Genomic DNA, 10,234 nt, shown 5'->3' with positions numbered 1-10,234 from the left:
TGAGCCACCCAAGCGCCCCTGTCTTGCGAATGCTTTAAACTTCACAAGCTGGAGTCAGGGTCCTTAAAGATTTCACCCTGAGTAGGTGAGAATATTCTGGAAGAAATCTTGTATAGGGCAAAGTCAAGTTAGTACGTTAACAAAAAATGATCTTTGCAGAGATAAAAGCAAGCAAAGGCATTGTTTTAGATGAGTTCACTCTTTTTTCTTCCTGATGAGGAGACCGTGTGGCCTTCTGTCGTTCGACCTTTGGAGAAATACCAGTAGAAACAGCCATCATCATTGCAAACTCTTTTTATTTATTTATTTTTAATATTATTTTAGAGAGAGAGAGAGAGAGAGAGCACAAGCAGGCTCTACACTCAATGTGGAGCCCAACGTGGGACTTGATCCTACCACCCTGGCATCACGATCTGAGCCAAAATCAAAATGCTTAACCAACTGGGCCTCCCAGGCATACCTCAAACTCCTGAAGCAATGAAAGAATGCCTGACCACCAGGGAGGTAACAGAGTCCAGTGGAGGGCAGCCTGGGCTTTCTGCTGTTTGGACTAATTCTCCAAAGCTGTGTGTGTGTGTGTGTGTGTGTGTGTGCATGTTTATGGGTGAATGTGCAGTTGTGTGTGTTTTGCTGTGTGTGTGAGTGGGTATGTGTGTACCCTGTTTGTCAAGTGGGATGGGAGCTTCTGAGCCCCAGAGATTTGGATCCAAATCTCCCCTCCATCCTTCCCAGGATGATTACATGATTGGTGCTTATGCCTGATCATGTTTCAGCATCAGCTGGAACCACCCCCAGAGTTTCTGATTCACTCAAGTCCAGGATGGGCCTGAGCAGCTTCCATAATGAGGCCAGCTCTGTGCTCCAAGACCACCAAATGTCCTGTCACCGCTAGGGTGGAAGGTAACAGCCGACTACCAGAGCGGATGTAAAGAATAAAGTATGTAAATGGCCTCACATCAGGCCTAAAGTGGTCAAAAGAAAGGAATTGTTTGCTATCTATGCTAGTTTCCTGGGGCAGCCATAACAAAGTACTGAGGACTGAGTGGCTTATCACGATGACATGTATTTTCTCAGCTCTGCAGGCAGAAATCTGCGGTCAAGCTGTTTGCAGGGCCCTGTCCTACATCTGGTTCTTTCCAGAAGGCTTTGGTGTCGCTTGGTATGCAACTGCCTCACCACTACGGCCACCATGGTGTTCTCCCTGGGTTTCCGCGTCTATAAGGACAAAGGTCATTGATTAAGATCTTCCCTAATGACCTGATCCTAACCTGATTGCATCTGCAAAGACCTATTTCTAAATAAGGCCACATGCACAGGCACCAGCGATTAGGACTTGCACAGGGCCGTTGTGTCAACCTGTGACACTATCATTATTCATGAAGTCAAGGAACATAAAGTCTGAGTGCTTTCCACCTTCTTCCTCACTTCCTTCCTTCTTCTCTCCCCATTAGAGACTCACGAAGGTGGAAGAAACTCCAGCCTAACAGGGAGCTCCAGGACTCACGCCCTTGCTCTCTGAGATCATGGGGTGTCCGGTGAGGTAGTGATTAAAGAGAAACCCACTGCCTCGCATTACTGTCCTGACACTGAACACGCTGCTTTGTCATCTGAAGAAATATCGCAATGGGGAAAAACAATCCAGTTTTGAAGAGTATCAAATCATACACCATGGAAATGTCATACCTAGAAATTCTGGATTTTATTACCAACCCAAGAGGTTGTTGTAAAGGCAATGTTGGGGCGCCTGGCTGGCTCTGTCAGTAGAGCATGCGGCTCTTGGTCTCGGGGCTGTGAGTTTGAGCCCCATATTTGGTGTAGAGACTGTTTAAATAAACTTTAAACATAAATAAATAAATAAATGCAAGTCTAAGACTTCTCTATGATTACGGGGGTGAAATTGCTTCAATATATATAAATAGTTCCACTTCAGATGATCACAGAGCTGTTATTTTCTGAATATTTGTAGGACATTTTGTTTCCTTTTACAATACAGTTCGATAATCTGTGTACCACTTCAGGTTTCAGAATACAGAAATGCATATAGACGTCTTTGGCCTTCCGTCTGATGGCGACCTGATTGCCGTGATTCCACTGTTAATGTCTCTTTCCTCTGAGAGTTACTAGTCTTCAACTGGCAAATATATCTAGTGACTTTCTGAAAGGCAGATCAGACATAGGATGTCATGTTTCCCCAGATTACCTGATCACGTGTTCTCTCTCACAAAGACCAGGGCTATAGCCACTAAACTGGAAAATGTAACAAAGTAAACACAATGAGGGGTATTGGGCAGTTTTATCATGCCTCAGGACCTTCCACTAAATCTAGTATCCCTCTGATGTTTTGGCTTTAAAACCATTCGGAAAAAAAAAGGGATAATATTCAGGCAACAATTATCCTCAAAATCTTCCTCTGTATTCACCACCCATTAGGCATCGATTTGAAAGATGTAGAGAAAGGAGGTGGGGAAATAAACAGTTGAGAACTTTGCTGTTTGTCATCTGGAAAATTTTTTTCACCTTTAAGATTAAGATTCCCACTCATGTGAGCTCCGTATTCCAAGTTTCATCGAAGTTCTTGTAAATATTTCAATAGTATTGCTTTAAAGCCCAATGCAAGTACTGGTCTTTTCTTGTACTTAAAAACAACAACAACAACAACAACAATATTTCAAAGTAATGGCCTCACAAGCATGAAATATTGTAGCCCTTGATTAAATTCTGTAGCCCCTGATTACATGAGACGGATGAGATATGACTGACTCACTAGCTGGCAAATAGATGGCTTGTTAATACGTCTGTATTGCTACTGTATTTAGGTATTTCCAGATCCCTCTGTCTACTCAGAGGTGGATAAATGAGGAGTGCTGTGATGACCATATAACACAGAGGTGTCAAGAAAACTAAAAAGAGAAATTCAATTACTTCCATAATCCTTCTTACATTTCTGCTTTACATAATTCTTCATCATTGTGAGAGGCCACTGGTTCCTTAATTCACTTTTCATTACAGACCGTCTTGTCATATCCTCCAACCCAAACTACTTACCTGGTCACAAAATTCTAATACACTTTCAGTAGAGGTTTTAGATCTTGTGTTCTACATAATTGACATGACCCAGGTCTGTCTGAATTTTCACCTTTATTCGTAGATCTAATCTGCTTGACCATAAGAAATAACTATAGCCATGCCCAATAGGCAAAATATTACTACTTAAGGCACAAACTTCATGGCGTTCATATCTGTATAGCCAGTTGAAATGCACTAGTAATGTACATGGGAAAAGTAACTATGAGAGGTGATACTCCATTCTCCCAATCATTCAGGATGTACTGATGTAAAGACACGCTCCACCAGGCCCCATGACATATTGACATAGTCACAGAAGAAAGAGCAGTTTTGAGGTCCTGTAGTGACAGAAGAAAGGGAAGTTTAACGTTAGTTACAAAATATCCCCTCTCGTGTCAGATACTTATTGAGCGTAATTTTCCCGTGGCCTTGTCCCTGAGCCCTGTTTCAATTGTTAGCTTGCCTGGGCTCCTATTTGTGCCCGGACCCATGAAGTCAGTATTTCACATGAAGTGGTAGGGACAAGGCCAATGTTACAAGGCCAGTCTGGGATCCACGTTCCCCCAAGCAGTAGACACAAGGCCTGTGGTCGCAAGAATAATCAATCCTCTCACGCCCCCAAAATGGGAAAACACGTCTGGTGCTTCCATCACAGGATGAAAGAAAGATGTATGGGAGACAGTGTAGGAAGGTGAACACTGGGAGGACCAAGCGTTTGGGACGGAGAAACAGAAATCAAAGATAATTCAGCACGCAGGCAGATCACTTTCCCCTCCCCCCATCTTTCTTATTTTGTTCTGTGTTTCTTATTTTGTTCAATGGAATCATTGAGGAGTGCCTACCGGTGACAAACAGGCCATAAAATCTGTGGACTCTGGAGAAACGGGAGGGAAGGGTCCAATCACAACTTTGCAATCCTCATCCAAAGAAGAGCCGTGGTCACCTCCCACACTATCTCACTCCTCCTGTCCTCAGAGGAAGGTTTATACCGCCTCTCTGTCGCCCAGTACAAATCCATCTTCCCGGGAACAGACACACGTGTGGTTTTCTGGGGTCATTTGATGCATTTCTACAAATCTTATTGGTGAAAAGATAGTGCATTCAGGTGGATGTTCAGCTTACTGGACGGGGTTGTCTTCTGAAGGCAAGGAGCACATAAGAGACCAACCCCAGACCAACCCCAACTCTGATCGGCAGGGCAGACGTGTGTGAGGTGTCTGCTGTGTTCCACATCACGGCAGGTCCTAAGGACAATCTGGAGACATTGACCAGCAGGTCCTGGTGTCATGGAAAGAGTAGATGAAGTCAGACATGGGCCTTCTGGGTCAGCCTTTCCTGTTCCTGAAAGAGGGACCTGGGAGAGGTCAGGTGGGTCAGGTGATCTTCTTATTAGAATGACAAACCACACAAACACACACGAGAAACAAAGGGAGAGAGGGGGAGGGAGAGACGGAGGGAGGAAGAGGGAGGGAGGCAGCGAGGGAAAAAGAAAGAGAAAGAAAGAAAGAAAGAAAGAAAGAAAGAAAGAAAGAAGAGAAGAGAAGAGGGAGGGAGGGAGAAAGGAAGGGAGGAAGGAAAGGAGGGAGGGAGGGAGGCAGGGGAGAAAGAAGAAAAATAAGGAAAAGATAATTATTTTAAGATGAAAGTATTTTATAAACTTTATGGTGTTTTACAACATAAAGTAACATTTAGTTAATTAGTTGAACATTGAAGTAAAAAATAGGTGAAATGCTAAGTGACAATTGATTTGAACTTGACCTTGAAGAAATTAGTAGAAAAAGTGGGAGATACCCTCACTCCTTGAGCCAGAACTCTCAATTATCAGCCTCCCCCTGACTTGCTTCCCAGGCGGTGCTGGGGAGCCGACCCACAGACACGGCTACGCACGCTGTCTGCGTCACCAAACAGAAATTGATGTCTGACCTGCGACCAATCGATCAAGCCAAATACTGCCTGAAGACAGAGAAAACCGAGAGCATCTTCAAAACGCACCCACCCCCACCATTCATTACCCTGTAAGTCACACACAGGGGACGGCAAGATTCACAGTTTGTATTAAACCATGATCAGTTTGTCATTCCTAGAAATCGCTAGGAAAACAAAAGAACAAAATTGATGAAATAAATAAATGGAATAACCCGAGTCCCACGGTATTAGAAAGATACATCTTCATACACGAGTCACAAAAATTTATCACCCTTTCAGCATGTACGAGACCACATAACCATATATTATCATGTATTTTACTGTCTGGTCTTTGCAGGGTTACCATGCTTGGAATGCATAAAACTTGGGTCCGTGTTTTGATGGTCTGCTGCCTCACTTCCATGCTGGAAGCGGGAGGGATATCAATCAAAAGTCAATGAAATATGTAAGAGCCGTTGCGATTTTGTGTGGCTGAATGAAGATGAGTGGTGCCTATGTCCCTGCACCAGTTTTGAAGACAACAGAACTGAGCGTGACTTACCGGCAGAATCGTAGCGAGGATGGGTCTACCCCTGTTTTCAGAGGCAAAGTGCCTGGACTTTACCCATCAGACATAGCATAGTCTGTGCATTAACCTGATGAAGGTCTTTTCAGATTTTTGTTGATTGTTCTCCTTAGGTCTCTCGGTTGGGATTCCCACTGTTGAGATGAGAAGCATTAGGTGTGGAGATGCCCCGAGATGGCTGTGGGAGAGTCCTGGGGCTGCTGTGACAAGGTTCCACGAACGGGTTGCTGCAAACAACAGAACTTGCTTCTCCCTCGCATCTGGAGGCCAGGGGTCCCACATCAAGGTGTCAGTAGGGTCTTGAGCCCTTTGCCACCCAGGGTGGGGGCGACTCCTTTGCCCCTTCCAGCTCTAGAAGCCCCAGGCGCTCCCTGCTCAGCGCCTGCTCGGTTCCGTGTCTGTCTTGGTCTTCGTGTGGCTTCTGTGTCTGTTTTTGCACAGCCGTCGTCTTGTATAACTTCTTATCAGTCGTTACTGGATTAGGAGTCACCCTACTCCAGCGTGACCTCATCTCACCTGGACTAATCATATCTGCGACAACCTCGTGTCCAATTAAAGTCACCCTCTGGAGTAGGATTATGCCTTGTAACCTATCTCTTTGGGGGAAACAGAATTCAACGCAGGACGCTTCTCTACAGCACTGAAGCAAACCACGGCTTGTGATCAGAGCCTTCATTTCTCACCTTATTATTCTTACACCCTCTGCACAGGAAAGGTATCTGGGGATAGGAACGTGGGAGAGGGATGGTGGGCATGTCCACGCAGTTTGCAATACTAAGCAACCACAGCCCTGTGCCATCAGTTCAGGCAGAGGTCGGGTGAGGGAGGGATGATGGAAAGAACGAGAGGGGCAGTGGCTCTGATATCACATAGGTGACATTTTCTTGGCTATGGAGACCAACAGAACAAACGGCCAGCCCATTGGACAATAAGAAGTATGAATTAATAGAGAAGTGTTGGTTCATAATAAGTACTCTATAGACAAGTAATAGCTTCTGAGATTGGGCATGTATAGTGGTTCCTCTACCCTGGACAGAGTGGATGGGCTCAGGGTGGGTCCCTCCAGCAGGTGGGCAGAGTGGACGGGCTCAGGGTGGGTCCCTCCAGCAGGCAGAAACAGCAGTTTCCTCAGGGCATTTACTAGTCTGACATGTCACAGTTTACAAGTGGAGGATCTCATGACCGTTTGGACAGTCACAGAAGCCCCACTAAGTTTTTTTTTATTATTACTATTTTTTTAATATGAAATTTGTACCAACGTGGATGGAACTGGAAAGTGTTGTGCTAAGTGAAATAAGTCAGGCGGAGAAAGACAGATACCATATGTTTTCACTCTTAGGTGGATCCTGAGAAACTTAACAGAAGACCATGGGGGAGGGGAAGGAGAAAAAAAAAAGTTAGAGAGGGAGGGAGGCAAACCATAAGAGACTGTTAAAAACTCAGAAGCCCCACTATGACCTCAACATTACGTTACACTGAGCCCCATGTGGATCCCGCTCTCCACACCAACAATGCCCACCCAAGCTTGCACGGCATTTGGGTTGTGGTACCCTCCCCCCTCCCCCACCCCCACCCCCCGCCGAGCCACATTCTACTGCAGAACTGTGGGGTCTGCTCCAGGACCCTGGCTGAACTTCCACACTGTATGTCCGGGAAATTCACAACTGAACTCAACATCACGTACATCCGTGTGTTTTATGCAACGGGGATGAAGTCGGACCCCAGCTGTGACCTGCTCCGCATCCATGGTTCTCCTTTTCATGAGGTTTCTGACCTGCTGCTTCCTCTCCAAGGCTGGTCATGCCTCCTGCTCTATCCATTAGCTTGCTTCAACTCTTTCAAGATCTTGCCTCAGCGGTGGCTCCACGCACAAATCCAGTCCCTCACTGTCCAGCAAACTGAGTTTGTGTGTGTGTGCGTGTGCAGCTTTCCAGAAATCATTGCCCCTGATAAGCGTGACCCTCTGCGTTAGCAAGGTAAGGCAAACTAAAAACAAAGATGATGTCAACTTGGAGAATCTAGGAAAGTGTGTCACCTTTGCAGCCTTTCTCCATGCTGTGGGATTTAGGTAATATCCTGGGCCCAGCCTGGTTCAGAGAGTGGCTTCCCAGGGTTTTATAAAAATCAACATTTCAAGAAATTCTAAAGTTTGTATTTTTCCAATTCAACCTTCTCTCTGGCACAAGAGTTCGAAGACCCCATACTCACAGGCCTGGTGGGGCTGGGGGGGAAGATCACCAAAGAGAGCTTCTTTCTGAGGTCTCCTTTCTACTTGCCAGTAGACTGGCATCTGACCTCTTCATGCTTCCTGTTGAAGTCCAGCTCTTTCCCCACTATAGGCCAGTTACCAGTCACCATCTGAAGGCGTCCTTAACAGGGGTACTCCAGATTGATTAAAAGAGGAAGACAATGTTCAAAGAGAGCCATAAGCAGATGTTTGGACACCCAAAACCCAACTGACTTGAAGAAATTTCTAGAATCAGATGAGAAAGGAATCAAGGAAGCAAGGGTCCGCCCACCATAATTTATCATGAGATTGAATGGTGCCCTAGTTTTTCTCCTTCACTTTGCAGTCAGACTTCCTGAGGGAGAGGTCTTAGCTCCCACCTTCTCACCCCTGCCCCGCACCCCCCCCCCGCATTAGATGGGAGTCTTGTCTCTGTTCTTGTTAAGCCATCGACACTTGTCACTTCCTCAAAGCCTATAGTTGACATGATCATTCTGCTGCCTTTGGCAGGGAACACTATTCCAACCTATGAAAACTCTGTCTTTGATTCTGGACAATATTAATTTTCCTTTTATCACTCATCCTGCTCCTTCTCAATTGCTCTCCTAGATGATTGCTCTGTCTGACCCCCTAGAAGTTGCTGTACATCAAGGACCTCTTCTCTCCTCCCCTTGCAGGCAGGGTGCGAAACCTGGCAACCAGAGGGAGGGCCATATGGTCGCAGGCAACTTACTCACCTCTTTCAGTCACCACAGACTCCATGACAAAATGGGTCATTTCAGAACCAACCTCAGTGGGCTACCACGAGGATGACAGAGGCAAAGCCCGAGGACTGCTGAGTGTGTTCCAGAACACGGGGGCAAGCACGTGGGGTGCTCCATGTTGTGTCCAGGGCTTCCTTCTTCATGAACTGCCCTCCCCTTCCACCCCTATCAGCTGTGGGACTCCTACTCATCCTTTAGGGGCCCCCTCGGCCGCTGGTCTTCAGAGAGGTGGGATTCGTTCCCCTCCTCCATGGCCAGTGCCTCCTGTGCCTCCTCCATGGCACAGTGAAGGGCCCCCCACCCAAATCCCCAATGACACTTTGCCCATCTGTCCAGGATCGTGACGGTTTGTTGTTGCTGAGTCCCGTTACTTTATTCCCCTTGCTGGTGTACCCTTCATAGACTGTGAGAATCTGAAGGGCCAGAGACTTCATGTTGTCCTATCTTGTTCCCAGCCCAGAGTAACAGGAACCTCACACGTGTTGGCTGGTGTATTAGTTATCTATTGCTGCGTAACAAATTATCCCCAAATTTAGCAGCTTCCCTAATAAAGTGCTATAGATTGGGTGGCTTAAACAGAGGACATGTACTGTCTCACTGTTCTGGAGGCCAGACGTCCAAGGTCAAGCTATAGGCTACTTTGCTTCTTGCTGGGTCCTTGCACTTCCTCTGTGCACACGCTGCTCTTCCCTCTTCTTACGAGGACACTGGGCCTCTCAGCTCAGGTCCTCTCCTTTATGACCCCATTAATCACCTCTCCTTAAAGGCCCCATTTCCCAGTACAGTCTCTTTGGGGTCAGGGCTGCAAACTGTGAATCTGGGATGGGGAACACAGCTCGGTCTCCAACAGTCTTGAACACCATTTACTACTCATGATTCCTGTGCATCAGGACCCTGGACCTAATGGGCCAGTCCTCTGGCTCAGGCTCTCTTAGGCTGCCATCACGATGTCACCCAGGGACACAGTCACCCCGCACTCTACCACCAAGCTCTCTTCTGAGCTCATTCACACATAAGTATGCTCCCAGGGAGTGGGGTTGAGGGCCTCAGCACCTTTCCTGGGAGCCCCTCTGGCTACATCAGAGCAAGCCCTGGAGGAGAGAAGAGAGCTGGGCAGCACGCAGCACCACAACCCTGCCACCCGACCTCGGGGCTGGCCTGTTGCACCTCTGCAGCACATGCCCTGCTCACCAGGAGGGTGACTGAGTCCAACCACAGTTGGGGTGACAGGGTACTACAGAAGGCCTGAACCCGGACATCACAGGGGCCCATGTGGGGGAGCTGCACCTAGCTGCCCACCCTCCAGCTGAGGGGCCAGGCTGTACCGGGACCCGAGAAAGTAGTGCTGGCAGAAATAATCACAGTGATGACCGTGATGAGGAAACACCCTAGTCTTCCTCACATCTCCATTTAAAGTGCACAGAGGGGAATGCCTGGGGGCTCAGTTGGTGAAGCGTCCGACTTGGGCTCAGGTCATGATCCCACGGTTCGTGAGTTCGAGCCCTGCATCAGGCTCTGTGCTGACAGCTCAGAGCCTGAAGCTGCTTTGGATTCTGTGTTTCCTTCTCTCTTTCCCCCTCCCCTGCTCACACTCTGTGTCTCTCTCTCTCAAAAATAAATAAAAATTAAAAAATTAAAAAAATAAAGTGCACAGAGGACTTTCTGAAAGATAAGTTCTAAGAAATT

This window comes from Neofelis nebulosa, chromosome 1 (assembly GCF_028018385.1).
Source record: "Neofelis nebulosa isolate mNeoNeb1 chromosome 1, mNeoNeb1.pri, whole genome shotgun sequence".
In the NCBI taxonomy this organism is placed as follows: Eukaryota; Metazoa; Chordata; class Mammalia; order Carnivora; family Felidae; genus Neofelis; species Neofelis nebulosa.
This window is presented reverse-complemented; position numbering follows the sequence as displayed.